Source organism: Triticum urartu, chromosome 6A (genome assembly GCF_056163025.1).
Source record: "Triticum urartu cultivar PI428250 chromosome 6A, HENAU_Tu73, whole genome shotgun sequence".
NCBI lineage: Eukaryota > Viridiplantae > Streptophyta > Magnoliopsida > Poales > Poaceae > Triticum > Triticum urartu.
The window spans coordinates 23,061,606-23,080,418 of NC_141878.1; the positions used below are offsets into that span (position 1 = coordinate 23,061,606).

An 18,813-nucleotide genomic window follows, 5' to 3' on the forward strand; every position below is an offset into this window, starting at 1 on the left:
ATGGGCATGCCCACTGCCTCCCAAAATTGGGTCACATTTCGTTCATGCCACCTCGTACCACCAACACAACCGGCACTGATCTGATATGGCCGATGTCATCCCAAAATAACGTTTCGTGCACTCATTCTTATTATGAAAAAATAATTACAGTACTAACCTTTGCACATATTTTAAGTATTTTTTAGACATTAATTAACATTACATACATATTAAAAATGTAATTACTAATTTACATAAATAACTGAACATAATATTCATTATAAAAGTACTCATTATCAATTAATTATCAAAAAAATCAGTATTGTTTTAGTAATTAATTATAAAAAACTAATTATTTTTTTCTATAAAGTATAATAATGAAGTAATTATTATTATAATAAATCTAGTTAACGAATGACATAAATAACTAAAACAACTTAATACTATTTAAAAAAACAATAGTGTTGACTGTGCGCGACGGCCCAGGTACTGTGCGCGACGCCTCACGTGGGCCGCGCGTGGGCTGTGCGTGACACTGTGGGCACGGTGCGGGGGGGGGGGGGCAGGGTCGGCGGGGGTGAGGACTAAAGTTTAGTCCCACCTCGCCCGCCGAGCGACGCCGGGACCGCCTTAAATAGCTGCCTCCCACAGCATACTCGAAGTCCTCTGATTCCCGCCTCGTCCAGCCACTGCCCCGTTTGCCTGTGCTGCAGGCCGTAGCTGGGCCGAATGGTCGGCCCTTTCGCCGCCCGGCTTGATCGGGCCAGACCGATTAAGCTCAGTTGTAGCCTGCGAGCACATGCCCGACAATTTTTTTTCATCACTTTTTTTTCCTTCTATGAGTTCCGGCGCGGGGGGAGGTGGAAGCGGCGCTTTTTTAGTCCCACCTCGCGCGCCGAGGGACGTCACGATCGGCTTATAGACCCGTGTTCGTGCATATTGCTATATCAGACAGTTAGTACTAATTTGGTTTGACTTTGCAATGCTAGGGGCGGCACGGCCGCACTGCCCGGACAGAGTGATCTCTCATTACTCTGTCCGGACAGTGCGTCTGTACTGCAAGCAGTCTAAACTCAAATCATATCATTACTATCTGTCTTATTTTTTTAATTTGCCACAGTATGCAAATTTCATTAGTACTATCTACAATATATTTTTAACATCCGCCAAAATATTTTTTTTACCACATTAGTACTATCCACAATGCATGCCAAGTTTGCTATATTTTTTAACGCTTCATGATTGTTCTATAAATTTTTTGGTGCAAACAGCACAGAGCACACCCCGAACATGACACAACATATTTTTGGTGTTCAAATACGTTCAATTCTTGGATTGAATGTCAGGATGACCATATCAACTCACTTGCAAAAGTTGAGGTCATTCCGAATATGTCGGAAAATTGACCTCCTTATCTGGATACCGTTCGGGCAGGACTGAAGGACCCGTCCGAAAGGAGTTTTTTTTTCAGCAACCTTGAAATGAACTCAAATTTTTTCCATAGTGTTCCACCATCATCACTAAGATGCATGGCAAGTTTTTTGGTTTTTTTTACTTTATGAATTTTTAATAATTTTTTCGGTGAAAACACCACATACCACACCCCCGGACGTGACGCAACATGTTTCTCGTAATGTTAAAGTGCACGGAGAGACAAAAAAAAGATAGCTAGTTACTAAAGTGATTTGACGTTACATAGCTGCCCGGGCGGCGGTGTCCGGGCAGGTATGTAACGTCAAATCTCTTTAGTATTAGCTATTTTATATCTAGCAAAGAGCTAGAACGCGGCTATATAAGTCGGTCGTGGCGTCCCTCGGCGAGCGAGGTGGGACTAAAAAAGCGCCCCTCCCACCTCCCCTTGCGCCGTGACTCATAAAAGGATAAAAAAATAGTGATGCAAAAAAAACAGCCCAACCGTGGTTGCAGGCCGCAACTGCGCGTAATCAGTGACAGTGCGCGACGGCGCGCGTGGGCCGGCCCATTGACTCTGAGCGCGGTGCGGGGGCAGGATCGGCGGGGGTGAGTACTAAAGTTTAGTCCCACCTCGCCCGCCGAACGACGCCGCGACCGCCTTATATACATGCCTCCCACCTCCCATTTGAACTCCTCTGACTCCCGCCCCGACCCGCCACTGCCCTGATTGACTGTGCTGCAGGCCGTAGCTGGGCCGAAAGGCTGGCCCTTTCGCCGCCCGGCTTGATCGAGCCGGACCGATTACGCGCAGTTGTGGCCTGCAAGCACATGAGGCAATTTTTTTATCATTCTTTTTTTTTCTTTTTATAAAATTTTCTTATAATTTTTTGGTGATAACACCACATACCACACCCCGGACGTGACGCAATATGTTTTTGGTGTGCATGCATGATAAGTTCTCCAGAGACCGTTCGAGTATGAGTGAAAGCCTCATGCATGCGTAACCGAGCATTGATTTTCCTCGTAACGTTGAAATGCATGTTTCCGTTTATTTTTTGAAGTTGCACGACTAACATCAAATTAAACATACATTTTTTTTCCAGATAAGCCATTTCGAGTTCATTCATAATTCAAACTACCTTACATACCACTAAACATAACCGAGCACTGCTCTTACATAACTTAGACCGAAATTTGAATAAAAACCCTAAAAGTAGACTACTCCTCGTCGCTGGCGCCGGTGAGGTCGACGACCGGCGCTATACCGCCGGCCTCTCCTTCGCCGCCGTCGCCGCCATCGTCGCCACCGTCGTCGTCGTCATCGCTGAAATCCCACCAGTTGTCCTCCCACGCCTTCTGCTCCTGCACCGCTGCTATGGCCGCCAGCCGCTCTCGTTCCTCGCGAGTAGCCGCCGCCGCCGCCTCCTCTGCCGACTGGGCTAGCACCACAAGTAGCCCCGGCGTGTCGTCGGGGTCTCCGTCTTGCGCGAGGGCGGCCTGCGCCGGCGGGATCTCGACCAGCGCCGGGTCAGGGGGCGCCTGCTGTGCCGGGGAAATGGGGGCGGCTGGAGGTGGGCCGTGGCGGCATCGACCACGGGAAGTGCCGGCCTCGCCGGTAATGTCTCCGACGGCGCGGCCGGCCGCCGCGTCCCTAAACGCACCGAGGACGACGTCGAAGTTCTTCCCCCGCCAGAACCTGCGCCGGGCCCTGCGGTTGTAGCGGCCGCCAGGGAATGCGTGGAGCTGCTGCCTCGTCGGCGGCGGTCCCATGGTGGGGATGCCGTCCGCCGCGATCCGCCACGGCCGCGGCACTTTGGCTGCCGGCGGCACCACTAGGCCGTACCGGGCCAGATCCTCTGTGTCACCGACGGTGAGGCTCAGCGGCCAAACGCCGGTCGGCTACGCACCCTCGTCGGAGTCACTAGAAGACATCGCCGGCGAGGAGAGGGAGATGGGCGTGCGAGGAGAGGAAGAGAGATGGGCGGGGCGAGGGAGATGGCACGGCCTGCTCAGGGCTGGCGCTGCCTTTTATAGACGGCGGGGGGAGGGTGGTGGGCGGCCGAGCCGTCGGTGGCGCGCGCCCCGAGGGAGAGGCGGGCGGTTGGCGGCACGCGCGGCAGCGGTGGCGTGTGAAAGTGAGGCAGCGGCGGCGTGTGAAGGCGCGACGCGGCAGCCGAGGCATCGCTGGCATGGGAAGGCGGCGCGACGCGGCAGGCGAGGCATCGGTGGCATGGGAAGGCGCAGGGACGGCACGCGTGGCAGTCGAAGCGCTGGTGGCGTCTGAAGGCGGGCGGGCGGTCGCCGCAGCGGCGGCAGCCGACCGGTCGCGTCAACTGCCGGCCCAAGGCGGAAGGCGCCCGGTCGCCGCACACGCGGCGATGGAGGGCACGGACGACGACGCCAGAAGGCTGGCGGCAGGAGATCGGCTGCGAGCAGTCAGCGCCGCAATTACTGCGCAGCTAACTGCACGACCGTGCCACGACCACACGTACGCCCCCACCGACTGCATCTGACTTTGTGGGCCCATGGATGCTAACGGCTCGGCTCGGCTCGCGTCCTCACGGCTGCCATGCGGCTCGGCTCGTGCGGCAGCCCCGTATACACAGGCGCGCGGGGGGTATCGGGGTGGACGCGCGGGGGGGGGGGGGGGATTTTTTACATAAGACGATCATGCCCTTGGCAGCGAAGGGGTATCGACAGATCTCAGCCCTTGATGTGTTTAAGGAGGGTGTACCGAAGCAGAAGTGTTGTTTCTATCCCCTTGAATGCTAAACACCCGATGGAATCCCCTGTTTTAGTTATTGTTTCTATCCCTCGGCTCCATCAGCGATTCTGCTATTTCTTCAGTTATCAATTAGCTTTGCAGTGGCATACACATGAATAGTTATCTCAGTGTGTACTACAAACAACTTATGTTGGATATGTGTGCTCATGGCCGGATTTTTTTATATGGAGGAGAAGTCTGACACTCTGACTGCGAGCTCATCTATTTACTCTTCGTTCAGTTCAACCACTATCATCTATTGGAATTTTAGCTGCTTAGTATGTAGTAGAAGTAGCATGTATCAGGTTGTGTGTTGGCAGCATAAGAGACTTGTATTATTGTACCAATTTTAAATCTTTCCAGTATAAGATATCTGTTATGGCCGGCCGGCTTAGGCCCGCAAGTTATGTTAGTTTTTATTTTCAGATTAGGCAAGTTATCTTAGGCAAGTTATCTTAGGTTGATTCTTTTACAAGTTATCTAGGATATAAATATAGGTTGTAAGACTCTTTTTGAAGGCAAGCAATAAGAAGAATATTATCTCCTATTGCCCGGCTCCCTGAGGAGCCGGAACCCTAGCCGCCAACAGCCCTAGCCGTCGCCCTTCTCCTAGCCGCGACGGCGCCCTGTCGCCGGCGCGCCCGATCCTCGCCACGTCTCCCTCCATCCTTCCCTTACCACCTATGCCCTAGACCTGGTAGAGTACTTGATCCTACCAATTTGGTATCAGGTAACCGGGTTTCGACCATGTCTCCGCCAATTCCACCGCCACCACCACCGCTGCCCGCCAACTCCTCCACCACCGCCGCCTTTGCGCCGGGCGTCACGGCCTCACTCTCGGCGGGCCCCACTGCGTCGCTCTCAGCGCCGGTCCTAACGGCACCCGGCACCACGCCGGGCCAAGGGCAGCCACAGGCCCCCGTCCAACACTCGCTGCCGCCATCACCTCCCCCGCAGCCGCAACAGTTCATGCCGAAGGCCATGGCGGGCGTCCTCAACGACCTCGTCACCGCGGTTCAAGGGATCCGCCTCTACCTGGCAGGTCCGTACGGGCCGCCCCCACCACTCCATCCAGCCATGGCCGCGGGTCAGCAGGCGCTTCCGTGGTACTCGGCACCGGGGGCCATCACCGGACTCCATCCAGCCATGGCCGCGGGTCAGCAGGCGCTTCCGTGGTACTCGGCACCGGGGGCCGTCACCGGAGGCTACCCGGCGCTCCGCGCCCCAGTGGCCGCACCGCCGCCTTGGGCGCAGTGGCCACCGCAGATCGCGCCAGCAGCCCCGCCACTTCTCGCCACCACGGGGCCGCAGTGGCCCACCTGGACCGCGCTGGCCGCGCCGTCCTCCGTCGCGCCCTACCTTCCAGCGGCCTCGGAGCAGGGTCCTCCACCAGCCCCGCCCAGCCCTAACCTGGGCACCGGCGCCTCGGAGCAGGGCCAGACACAACAGCTTCTTCCGGCGTCACCGCCGGCCCCCACGCCGCAGGCGCCGGTGCAGCTCCACCAGGCGCCGCCACCATCGACAGTACCACCACCCGCGCCTAGGGCTACGGGTCGGCGCCTGCACCAGGTGCAGTTTCCACCGTCACCATCGCCGATCCCCGCTTGGGCGACCGACTCATCTTCGGGGCCGGTCTACTCCACGGCGCCGGAACACCCGATGCCCTCCCTGCGATTTGATCACCCCTCCAGCTCGGCGAACTACGCCCCGGCGCTTCCCGACCCAGCATACGCGCCGGCGGCAACTACGGCCGCCCCCGGGCACGGCGGGCCGACACCCCCTCGCTTCGCCAAACTGGACTTCGCCACCTACGAGGGCACGGAGGACCCCCTCAACTGGCTCAACCAGTGCGAGCAGTTCTTTCGAGGGCAGCGGACGCTCGCTTCGGATCGCACCTAGCTCGCGTCCTATCATCTTCGAGGCGCAGCGCAGACCTGGTACTACGCCCTCGAGCAGGACGAGGGCGGCATGCCACCATGGGAGCGCTTCCGGGAGCTCTATCTCCTCCGGTTCGGGCCTCCTATCCGCGGGAGCCGACTGGCGGCCCTCGGCCGCTTACCTTTCACATCCACGGTGCAAGACTACGCCGACCGCTTCCAGGCCCTGGCGTGCCACGCGCCGGGCGTCTCCGCCACTCAGCGCGCCGAGTAATTTGTGGGCGGTCTACCGGACCATATCCGCATGGACGTGGAGCTTCGGGGACCCCAGGATCTCCAGTCGGCCATGTATTACGCCCGCGCGTTCGAGTGCCGCGCGGTGCCCATCCAGCAGGAATCACCGTCCCAGACTACTGGGTCGCTACCCGGACCGGATTCCGCGCAGGGTCGGCCTGTGCAGGCTTCTGCGACACCCCTCACCGCGACCGCGGGGCGCCCGTTCCGCCGGCTCACCCCAGCTGAGATACTCGAGCGTCGCCGCCAAGGGTTGTGCTTCAACTGCGACGAACCCTACAAGCCCGGCCACGCCTGCCCGCGACTCTTCTACCTGGAGGTGGCAGACTACATTCCGGAGGACGTCGTCGCCGCTGACCTGGCCACCCCAGATGTCGAGAAGGTGTTTGACGCTGGTTGATTACCTCGAAGAGTTCAAGCAAGCGCTTCCCCACCTTGCAGCTCGAGGACGAGCTGTTTGTGCAGGCGGGGAGAAGTGTTATGGCCGGCCGGCTTAGGCCCGCAAGTTATCTTAGTTTTTATTTTCAGATTAGGCAAGTTATCTTAGGCAAGTTATCTTAGGTTGATTCTTCTACAAGTTATCTAGGATATAAATATAGGTTCTAAGACTCTTTTTGAAGGCAAGCAATAAGAAGAATATTATCTCCTATTGCCCGGCTCCCTGAGGAGCCGGAACCCTAGCCGCCAATAGCCCTAGCCGCCGCCCTTCTCCTAGCCGCGACGGCGCCCTGCCGCCGGCGCGCCCGATCCTCGCCACGTCTCCCTCCATCCTTCCCTTACCACCTACGCCCTAGACCTGGTAGAGTACTTGATCCTACCATATCCTCTGAGTTTATCAAGCTTCACGATGTGGTGACCTGCTAGGATGGGTGACATTTCTCTCTCTTCCTTGCATCTCATGCTTTGATTTGGGTGTTGTTTGGTTTGTTCAGATTTATCACTATGTTCTGGAGCGACTAATCAGTGTTGTGGAATATTAGAAAGATTTTCCTATTGAATTTTGGCTTGTTCTTCTTCATTGTCTGATTGATGTTTGTGTGACAGGAATCTGTTAGATGAATAATTTGTGTAGAACATTCTTCTGGGTCCTATGCATTTGATTTCTGTAACATTGCAAAGATATATGTCTGCTCCTGTTCACATTTTTGCTATGAATGTCATACCACAGAGTCCCTTTTAGTATCAATTCATGATTATTATTCTCTTTCTAATTTCATTTTTCGTCTGTTATTTTGTTGGTTGTTAGATTTCATGTTGATGAGATAAGAACAGAATGTCGGTTGTTCAGTTCTTCATGCAAAGATACTACTACAATCTACAGTACTACTTCTCGCCTGCAGTCTAGAGGTGATTCACGGCCTGTATATTTGCCTACGGAGGCACAGTATCCATGCTCGCTGTGTACTAAAAAATAGACATCGGATGCCCATATTTTAATTAGACATCGGATGTTCAGTGTATTCTACAAATTGACTGCAGGCGTGCAACATTGTTGAAGGGCAAAGGTACTCTAAGAAGTTGAATGATAAATAGGTCACCAACATACTTGGAGCTTCCTTGGGTTTGTGCAGGACATGTCTGGTTTCACAAAGTCAGTTTCACTTTCACGAAGACAGTGGAAATGCAGAAAAAAGAAAGCACGTGAATTTAGAAATCTCAGCATTGTAAAGCTCAGTTGAAATGGAAAACGAGATTTATAGCATCCAGCCAGAGTGGTGATTCGATTTTTGATGATTGGTACTTTGGTTGTGAGGTCGATGAAGACATGCGATGGATTTGGGCGGGGCAGTGGGTTTGCTCGCGAGGAGGTGAGAAGGATGAAGATAGTGGAAGAACCTTGAGATGATAGTGATATTACTGACTCATCCTTTATTAGCTCTATTTTGTGTGGATCTTTCAGGTGCATGAATGGTAACTTGTGCAAAACTACGCTTCCCTTGTCATTTGATAATTTTTATCTTTATGGTGCTCATAACATATTTTTCATCTATACTTATAGGAGTTTGTTACCTTCTTTTGGTCGAAGAATAAGATGTGGGTAATATATGCATGGCCCCAAATCTCATGATGGCTCTATGTCTGTTCTTTTTGTTGACATGGATTTTACACTGAAATTTTTCTTCTGATCTACAATGTTTTGCCATCTAAATTTGTCTGTATATTGTGAATGAGTAGACAGTGGTGTAGAAACCCAATCGGATGAAATTACCGACTACAGAGAGGTGAAATTATGAATTAATTTCTTGCTTTAAAAGATATGCAACTAGCAGAGTTTCTTATTTTTATCAATTGGGTTATGACCGAAGTGAAGAACTTATGTGGACAGTCTAGCAGATTTCAGCGGCAAGATTTTTGTACAATTACAGTAGCAGATTTCGGAAATTTGTAGAGCACATGATTTACAAGAATAAGATTTTCTGTCAAGGTGTGTACTTTTTACCCATTGCACTAATCTTTTGCTTTGAGCAATTGGCTAAAAGAAAGTACTTCCTTTGGAATAATCTTTCGTGCACTCACAAGTATAATATCTCCATTTCGTTATTTTTTGTTCTTCCGTCAGTAGTATTTCTTTTAGCTACTATTTTCCCTTGGATAAATCACTCATGCTATTTTAATGAGGTTCATTCTAGCCGTTTGCTCATGAGAACAGAAACATTTTATCTGTTGGCTAAATGAAAGTACATTCTTTGAATTTGCCACTTTTTCTCGCAGGTATAATCTCTCCATTTCCTTGAATTTTGATTCTTCCGTTAGTAGTATTTCTTTCAGCTACTTTCTACCATAGCATAAATCGCTCATGCTCTTTTAGTAAGATCCACTCCTGCTCTATGCTCACTAGAACGGAAAACAAATATTATCTGCTTATTTTAGCATCGCATTTCGCTCACAGTATTCATGGTCACAGATAAAACAGTAATAAACTCCTTTCTCTGTCAAACTTATGGAGTACAAAGTTATCATGCCTGATCAGCAAAAGATTTGTGCTTCTTTGGCACATATATAACACGATAGAGTATATGATTTTCACATTTCTTAATTTAAAATTTTCCTTTTTTGGCACAGCCATGGATATCAACAATCAGTCAAGCAAAGAAATATTCATGGGAGATATACAGGGATCCACAAGAATGTGCACCGTATGGCACTACCCTTTTGTCATCGAGCCACTATCACATTTTGGTCAGCAATCAGTTCAAGCAATTCTCAGCGCCATTAGTCATAAGTTGGAATTTACATCTAAACGAACAATACATCAAGCAACAGAAGAAAAAGTGGTCATCTCTTTTTCTTGGCACCAAGATGCCATACAAGCATTCAGACTTCAGAATCGCACAAGCAGTTTGTATATAAATGGTGTGCCATATCGTTTTAACATGGACACTTCAAAAGAATATATGCCAAGAGTGGTCGCTGATCACTATGATTATAGTAGTCCTAAAGAGTTTGCCTCTGCGTTTCTGTTCACATGTAGTTGATGTTTCAGCCTTTTAGAAGTATATGGCATGGAAATTATGTTTCTTTTGGCAACAACATATGAAATGGAGAAATTTTTAGGTTTAGGATAAAATTGTTCTAGATTTTGAGAAGATTGTTACAGATCCATGAGAAAAATGTCCCAAGTTTAGGAAATTAACTATCCATATTTTCGGTTCTTGGTTAATAAGCTGGTCACAATATTTTTTTTATTTTGTAAGCAAGCTGGTCACAATAGTTCATAGTTAATGTGGGTCATAAATCAAACAATTACTCATGTAATAGGCTATGCTTCGGGGTGTGATGTTTTTCTCTCCCGGTGCAACGCACGGGCATTTTTACTAGTAGATACTAAAAAAACAGATGGTGTCGCTTGAAGAAACGTACTAACCGATCGTGGCTAGTGGCTACGCGGAGGTGCTCCTTCATGGATCGTTTGCTGGGCTATCCGTTTTGGGCCGTAAGGGCTATATATATATAGTATATATACAAGAAAGGAAAGCATAATCGCAATTAAGAAAAAGAATTAGTCCCGACGGGGCTTGAACCCGTGACTTCTGGTACATCGGACCAGCGCTCTAACCAGCTGAGCTACAGGACTTAATTGCTTTGTAGATAGTCCTTTTTTATTAAAATAATAGAGAGCTTTTTTGATACTTCAATAATTGAGAATACCGAAGAACGGCGAAATCAAGACGCGTGAGAGTTAGGCTCCATTTATCTTAATATCCACTCTCACGGTCATCAGTTTATCGAGAAACAAGAACCTAGGCAAGCTTCAAGCTCTCACAACTATTAGAGACATCCGGCCGTCCATCTCGATTCCTTGATGCACTTTCGGCCGTTGGATCGCGCGCTTGGAAGGCCTAGCCCATCGGACCGAACATGAGCACTATTGCAATGAATAGTTTCACTCCTGGTGTGCCACCGCGTGCAATTACAGTGCACCACCAATGGAATTTTTGTCATTTCACGCATAGGCGTATAAAAGGGCAACAACTTCCCTTGTGAAGACCTAAGACGCCTCCTCCAGCACTAGTGTGGCCCTCTCTCCATCCCGCCTCGCCCCTCTGTCTCTTTATCCCTCCAATCACAGGAGCAGCACGCACCTCCCTGCCCCGCCGCCGTCATCTCCTTCGCCCAGTCGGCCCCGCCGCACCGCACGAGGTGGAATGCGACCATTTCCCCGACGCCCCCTCGGCCCAGGCTAACCATAGCGCTACGGCCGCCATGCCCCCGCCGTCTGCTCGGCAGGAGGAAGAGCGAGGCCGCAAACGGATCTGGAGATTGAATCGGGCTCCAATGGCTCCTGCGCGGCGTGATGCCTGTTAAGGTGATCTTGTTGTACATCCGTTCTTCCACTGTCCTACGTTCTCCATGCTTAGATTGATTTTTATTTTGCCTTTAATTTTTTACGCAGGGTGGTTGCTATCTCTCGGATCTCTACTCGTTCTCTTGGTGCCGGTGGCGTTCCTGCGACTGCTATGTAGATGGACCTGGAGGTTGAACCTCTTTTCTCTCTGTTCGTTTGGATTCTCCTCACGATTATGTGTACAGCTTGTTCGTGTGCTGCTTGATGAGTTTCTTCTCCTCTAATCTTGTGTGCTGGATTAGTGATTTTTATTTTCTTCTTGTGGAGGAGATTCTCAGGTTTAGCTAGGTTCCAAAAAAGAGATTTTCCTTTGCCTTTCTTGTTTTGTTTGTACCTTGCTTGACTTGACACACAACAGCCTCGTGTGTGTTGCCGTCGCCATCGTCCCGCCCCAACGGGTGTCTCTGCCGCCGCCGCCGCATCCTCTCGCTGGTCTTCTCGCATTTGTCCTTGCACCGACGCCAGCCATACGTGCCGTGGCCGTGGACGCAAGCGCCGCAGGAATGGATAAGTATGAGATGCACGTACTCTGTGGAAGACTTTATTCGGCAGGTGTTATTCTCCCGGCAATGATAAGCATGTTATCTCTTTGAGACTTATCCCTTGTATGTGCGGTGCAGCAGCTAGACCTGCACATGGTCACGGCTTGCACGTTCGGCCTGTCCTGATCATCTTGCACGGGTAGTCAAGCCAAATAGCCGTCAATTTAGCTAGCTAGCTAGTAACCCCATGCACGCATGGGATTTCTATCATAGCATGTACGTGAGCTATGTCCATGCATAGCTCTTTGCATGTACACGTACATCCACTTGCTCGTTAAGTGAGGCTCATTAGATGATGCATGTGTAGACATAATTAAATAATGCTCCACCCATCTTGATGACCCTCTGATGAAAAATCCACGTATTGTCCAATGTTATGTATACATGCTTGTACGTATATATTGGTGCCATATTTTTATATATGATAAGTACAAAATTACGACAAAGTCTCATTGAACATTACTGAATTATCTTGATTGAGAAATCAAATAAAAGAATACATAGTGATATATAAGGTTCGATGAAAAACCGAGGGAGCGGTGGATAATTATGCTTCATTAAAGATTAGGAAAATATTATTTACTTAGCATAAAATCTGAAGTATTTGAATAGTTCAAAGGAATTTAAGAATATATTATTTGAAGAGTTCAAATATTTTTTTAGTGAAGATAAGCATCATTATGACAAAAGATAAAGTGATTCTTCAGTATTGAAGAAAATTATCTGAGTCATAAGTTTAGGAAAACACTCGAATAATTGTGGAATTATTTTATTACCAATATGCTTTTATAAAATTTGGGGTATAATTGAAACAATAAGATATACACTAAACAAAGCACCGCATATTAGCCTTGCTAATAGAAACCATATAACTTCTGGAGTTTATAAACCAGATAAATGTTGAATTGTACGATATCTCAGAAAGATGACCTGAATTCCTTCCATCGAAATGTTCAAAAGGCAAAGTGTTTGTCACGGATGAATATTTTTTCAAGAAAGTGTTTTCTTGTCAAAGAAATGAGTGGGAGGATACTAGAAATTGGAAAGGATTATTGAATCTCTAGTGGTAATAAGTAGGATTAACAAATCGGAAGTTGTTCTGTTAGATTGTCTCCAAAATAAACCGTAAGTTATGGATATAGAAACCCTAAAACTTGTAACAGGATTATGCAAATCAGGAAAATCGTTGAATTTTCTGAAATTTCACGATGAGATATTCATCTTAGAAGAAGATGAACTATCACACTGACAAGTGGAAAGCTTTATTTCAATTGGCCACTCCGCCCCACGAGACGGGAGCAACATCCGGCCATTGTCATATTCGTCTGCAGTTGGAACCAGTGGCCGGAGCAAATAAAACAATAACATTCTTTATCTACAAACTTTTCTCATAAAGAGGTATGATAATTTCCCAGATGCACTATTGGCTTAATGGGCGAATTTGCATGTAGCTCAGTCTGTAGTTGCACTCCGCAAAAACCTTGCCTGACTTGTCAACATGCCCGGCTCAACGGAGCGGTGCCAATATTGGTAACATGTGCACAGAGATTAAGAAACTAAAAAATGCACTAGCAATTTGCAAGAAGACACCCAACGTTCTGACCCGTTACATGCAGAGATAAAAATTTCCCATCGCCTGGTCAAGCTTTATCATATGGAGGAGATACTGTAAAGACAACGTTCATGGGCGGACTGGTTGCGTGAGGGGGACAAAAATACCAATTACTTCGAGAGGCCAGCGAGCATGCGACATAGAAAAAACAAAATAAAACACTTAGAGAGGGAAGACGGCTCGCTAGCACAAGACCCACGGAGATGGCATCTATGGTGAATTCTTTTAACCAAAACCTTTCACAGCAGAAGGTCTTCCGGGTGTGCAAGATGTTCTTGATAGCGTTCTGGTCAAGGTTACTCACGAGATGAGTTCTATGTTGACTGCTCCATACACTAATGAGGAAATGAAGACTGCTCTTTTTCAAATATTTCCAACAAAGGCGCCCAAAACACATGGCTTCCCCGCACACTTCATTCCGTGTCATTGGGAGATCTGTGGGGTTGAGGTCACCAACACGTTTCGGATAATTTTGCAAGGTGAAGAGAGCCCAGAGGTAAGAAATGAGACAATCTTTTTTCTTATCCATCAGGTAAAACACCTCACCCAACTCACTCAATTTCATCCTATTAGCCTTTGCAATGTCCTTTACAAAATTGCCTCAAAAGTGGTCTCTAATCATCTGAAGCAAATTCTTTCCGATATCATCTCAGAAGAACAATGAACGTCTCATTACTAATAATATTATCACAACATACAAGTGTTTACAATTGATGTAGAGCAATAATGCAAAGAAAAATAGATTTTGTGCTGTTAAATTGGATATGATGAAAGCCTATGATCGGGTCGAGGGAATTTATCTTGAGGATATCATGTCAAAGTTGGGGTTTGCAGTAACTTGGGAATCTCTTGTAATGAAGATTGTTAGTTCAGTGAAGTTCTCCGTAATGTTTAATGGAGAAAAAATAGAAGAACTTAAGACAACGATGGGGATCCGACAGGGGGACCCAATATCTCCTTACCTATTTTTGTTTGCAGCAGAGGTCCTTTCGTGCCTCTTCCAAAAGAAGAATAAGTCATCCCACCTATGTGGCATTAAAGTGGCATCGTCGGCACCGCCGGTCGACCACTTGCTATTCGCAGATGACAGCCTACTATTTGTCAAGTCATGTAGTCAAGGAGCTAATGAGTTGTCCTCTCTTTTGGAGTCCTATTGTAACGCGTCCCATCAAAAGGAATATCTATCAAAGTATTCTATTTTCTTCCCTAAAGTTGTCCTGAAAGTTTAAAGCTTGAAATTAAGGAGGCCTTGTATGTCCCAAAAGAGTCTTTGTCTAAGAGATATCTAGGAATGCCGACTGATGTTGGAAATTCTATGAATGGTGTCTTCAAGTTCTTGAAAGATAGAGTGTGGGAAAAAGTGAAGGGATGGATGGAGAAGATCCTGTCAGTTGGTGGTAAGGAAGTTCTTATCAACTCGATTGCTCAGGCAGTACATGTTTACTCTATGTCTTGTTTTAAGCTCCTGCGTGACCTTTCCGAGCATATTAATACTCTTATTCGGAAGTTTTGGTGGGGTAGTACAGAAGGTAGGAGAAAGCCATACTAGGTATCCTAGAGTGTTATGACAAGGCCAAAATCTTGTCGAGGTCTCGGCTTTCGAGATATTGAACTCTTTAAACTTGCCCTGCTAGGCCGCTAGGCTTGGCGCATATTGATGGACCCAGCTTTTCGAAGCGCGAGAACACTAAAGGCTAAATACTTTCCTACTTCAGATTTTCTTGATGCTGAGCTTGGGAATTCCCCTTCGCAAATCTGGCGATAGATATTGGATGGTAGGGGCACCATGAAACAGGGCCTTACTAGCAGAGTAGAGGACAGGACATCCACGCCGATCTGGCAGCATAACTGGATTCCCCGGGACATTAATATGTGGCCCATTGTAAGTAATGTACTGGACCCGCCCCAAGTGGTGGCCGAACTGATCACAGTGGATGCATCGTGGGACATGGACAAGCTAGCTCAAACTTTCCTGCCTACATATGTACAAGCTATTGCTTATATTCCCCTATGCACATGTCAGGTGGACGATTTCTGGTCTTGGACCCATGTGAAGAGCGGGTTTTTTTCCATTTCGCTCGGTCTATAGAATATTAGTCTCTACGAAGTTACGCCGCGAAGCATGGCTCGAGGGCAGAGCGGAATCTTCAAACTCAGAGAGGGGTCCGAATGACTGGACAAGCATGTGGAAAACAAACGTTCCCTTAAATGTTAAAACTTTCCTATGGAGGTTAGCTCAGCAATCACTACCCACAACTGACCTCTTAAAGAGTAGGAACATGTTGACAATTCCTTAATGTAGTCTTTGTGGACGGGATGATCCTTGGCAGCACACGCTCCTACATTGTAACATGGCAAGATGCGTGTGGGCTTTGCATGACCCAGACCTAGTTGAAGTTGTTGAGAACAATAAGGAACCGGAAGCAAGAATGTGGATATTCACACTAATTGATAGCTTGCAACATGACGATTTTGTTAAAGTGGTGGTTACACTATGGGCTATCTGGTATGCACGTAGAAAAGCTCTCCAAGAGCAACAATTTCAGACCCCCCATGCAAATCATCACTTCATAACAACTACATCCAGGAGCTCGGTGAGTGAACCAGCCAGGACACACCCATTGCTGATAGCGAGGGCACCTCGCCCGCGCAGCGGCAGGTTTTGCTAAGATCAAGGTAGATGGGGCAATGGCGAGGAACTAAAGTACTTGATCTTTCAGTACCGTGTGTACAGATGGAGCAGTCAAATACCTGGGTGCTTCAGTGATAAAGTGTGATGGCATCATAGACCCGACTACTTTGTAAATGCTAGCTTGTCGAGAAGCTCTTTCTCTAGCCCAGGATCTCGACTCACACATGTGATAATACCTTCTGATTGCAAAGAGGTTGTTACAAATATCAAAATCAATGCAGGAGGCTTAAATGGGAGCATCGTCAAGGAGATTAAAGCTACCTCGGCACAGTTCACGGCATTTCCTCTCATCTTTGAGGGACGTGAAACTAATATTATGGCTCATAGCCAGGCTAAGGACACATTAGGCCTTTCTTTAGGACGCCATCTGTGGCTTCTCGATCGTCCGGAACTAAATTGTATCCCAATGTATTTGGCTGATGATTAATGAATAAAATGTGTTTAGACTAAAAAACATACTATTTTTTGAGGAACTAGCAAAGTGGCCCGCTCGATGCGCGGCCTAGAACGTTAGACAGTTGAAAAATGGCACATATTATTCACATTGCGTAAAGAAAAATTGGTCGCGTCCTTATAGGTTTAAATTTTTAATAGTAATTTATAATGCTATAAATTTATTTAGCATTTTTGTATATATGAGTGAACATTGTCGTCAAAGAAATTGCATATATCATGCTTTAGGAAAAGTCTATTACTTACAAAGGTTAGATGATACAATTATTCCTTTTACCAATTTTTTATTTTGCGAAGGCATCATCTTTAATTTGCTAAAAATATTATAAATATTTAATTCAATTTTATGTAGACATGTTTTTACTCCTAATTACACTCTTCATTGTATAATACATATTTTAGACATTGTTATTTTCTAAAGGTGAAATTTTAATACCTATTACTATGAATATATGATTATATTGTTGAAGATGACAAATTTTCATTATATTTTATGAAAAGATGTAATTAATATAATTATGTACAATTTTAATTATATTTTAAATTCTTGTTTGCATTTGTTTTTTGTTTAAGATAAAACTCTAGCAATATGTAATGATTTTTATGAGTGGTAGTTATATTTTTTTGCGATTTATTTTTGTTAGAGTAATGGGAAACTGATTTAGAGTGAATGGATTAAATACACTGAGAATTCTTTTAGAGAAATTTGTTATGTTTTTGTAGATTAAACTAAAAGGGAAATTTCAACACAAATATAGCTGTACTAACTTATGAAAGAATAAATAGTAACCGCCGGGATAAACTGATTTAGTAGTATTAGATGATAGCAACACAAATATATATATAGACACACACACAGATAGACAGATATATATCCCTTGACACTACACCATGTTCAGAATCTATAGTCTGCTCGGCTCTATTCATATAGAATAGAAAGCTTTCAAACCCTATATCAAATCTGACTTGAAAAAGTTCTTAAAATTGCCGATTTTCGAAATACAAAACTGAATCTAAATTTGTTGTCTGTATCGAAAACAGAATATTTGCAAGATTGTCACTACATGGAAGAAATGAAGCTATGGCACAACAATCAGATTGCAGATAAGTTCTCTTAGTATCGTAAATGTGGAATCATGCCATTAGTGCCTGGTCAAAGCTAAAGTTAATTAGCTCGGCCAAGCTTAGTCGACGCATTCTAGATTAGTTCTTCCATCTTATGATGAAGTCATGAAGATGCTTGTTTGTGTGCCAAGAACTATTATCTCAGTTGCTGACCACGACAACCTAATGGTTAGATGATTATGTGAGCACACACATTCGTATTGTGCTCACCTCCACATAAAAAAGTACTAAGCCATAGGATATAGTAATTTCTACATCTGAACGTACATAATTTCAGAGATTTCAGGTCAGATATATAGAATTTAATCTAGGTGGCATAGAACTGATTAGGAGTAATGTGTAAAAAAATCAGATTAGGAGCATTTCTAGCATGCATGCACAAATTGCTTCCCTTCAAATAAGTACATTATACCTCGTACAAGAGATATAGTTGCTGGAGTCATGTACGAATATCTCGAACAACTTATATATGCTTTCCACTATGATAATCAAATATGAATTTGACGCTGACAATCGGCAGCGACAACAACGCCCAAAGAGTGACGTGATCGTGCGGTTTGGTGGGGAAAATGTAAAACTAAATGTTCAAGTGATATATTCTGTTATCCTCACTATATATGAGTGTGTCTCATGCCCATGCTAATAACTCAATCAGACAAACGGATTCTTTAAACTGAGTACCGTAGAAAACATGCAGTTAACTAAATATGTACCTTATATCCTGCCATGGGGATGCAATGCATATACTTTAGCCGCGTAAATAGCTGTACAATCCATAGCATCTATCATGTCAGATAAATGCGCTATATATCTAAGAAAGAGAACCAAAGGATGAAAATTGTGTAGCCTTGTGAAAACATTCGACGTACAATAAACAACTAATACATAATGGAAAGATAACTACTGCAGCCACATCCGGAGCTTTACGTATATCTGCACTTGTGTGAAATACTACAACCTAATCTAATAAAGCACCCCTTCCTAGCCCTCTCCCACCTCTAGCTAGCTGCCGTCGAATCCCCGCCGGCGGCCCTCCTCCCAACCGCGAGCCTCTCCCAGCCCCTCCGGTGCTGACCCTGCTGGGCGCCGAGCGACCCTCTCCGACGGTGACCGCGTGTCCTCTGGTGGCAGCGTGTTCGACTCGGAGAGCGAGTCCTCACTGCGTTCCTACAGCGACGTCGCCCGGACCCCGCCGGAGCCCCCCCCTCCCCTGACA

At 46.6% G+C, this 18,813-nt stretch overlaps 1 non-coding gene and 1 pseudogene across 1 annotated transcript; one reads left to right on the plus strand and one right to left on the minus strand.

Annotated features, from left to right (window-relative positions):
• Positions 1–4,604: 4,604 nt before the first annotated feature.
• LOC147963422 (uncharacterized) lies at positions 4,605–6,884 on the plus strand (annotated as a pseudogene).
• A 3,444-nt stretch (positions 6,885–10,328) lies between these two features.
• On the minus strand, positions 10,329–10,402 carry TRNAI-GAU (transfer RNA isoleucine (anticodon GAU)). The gene has a single exon. It is a non-coding gene; the product is annotated as a tRNA-Ile (tRNA).
• Positions 10,403–18,813: the final 8,411 nt, after the last annotated feature.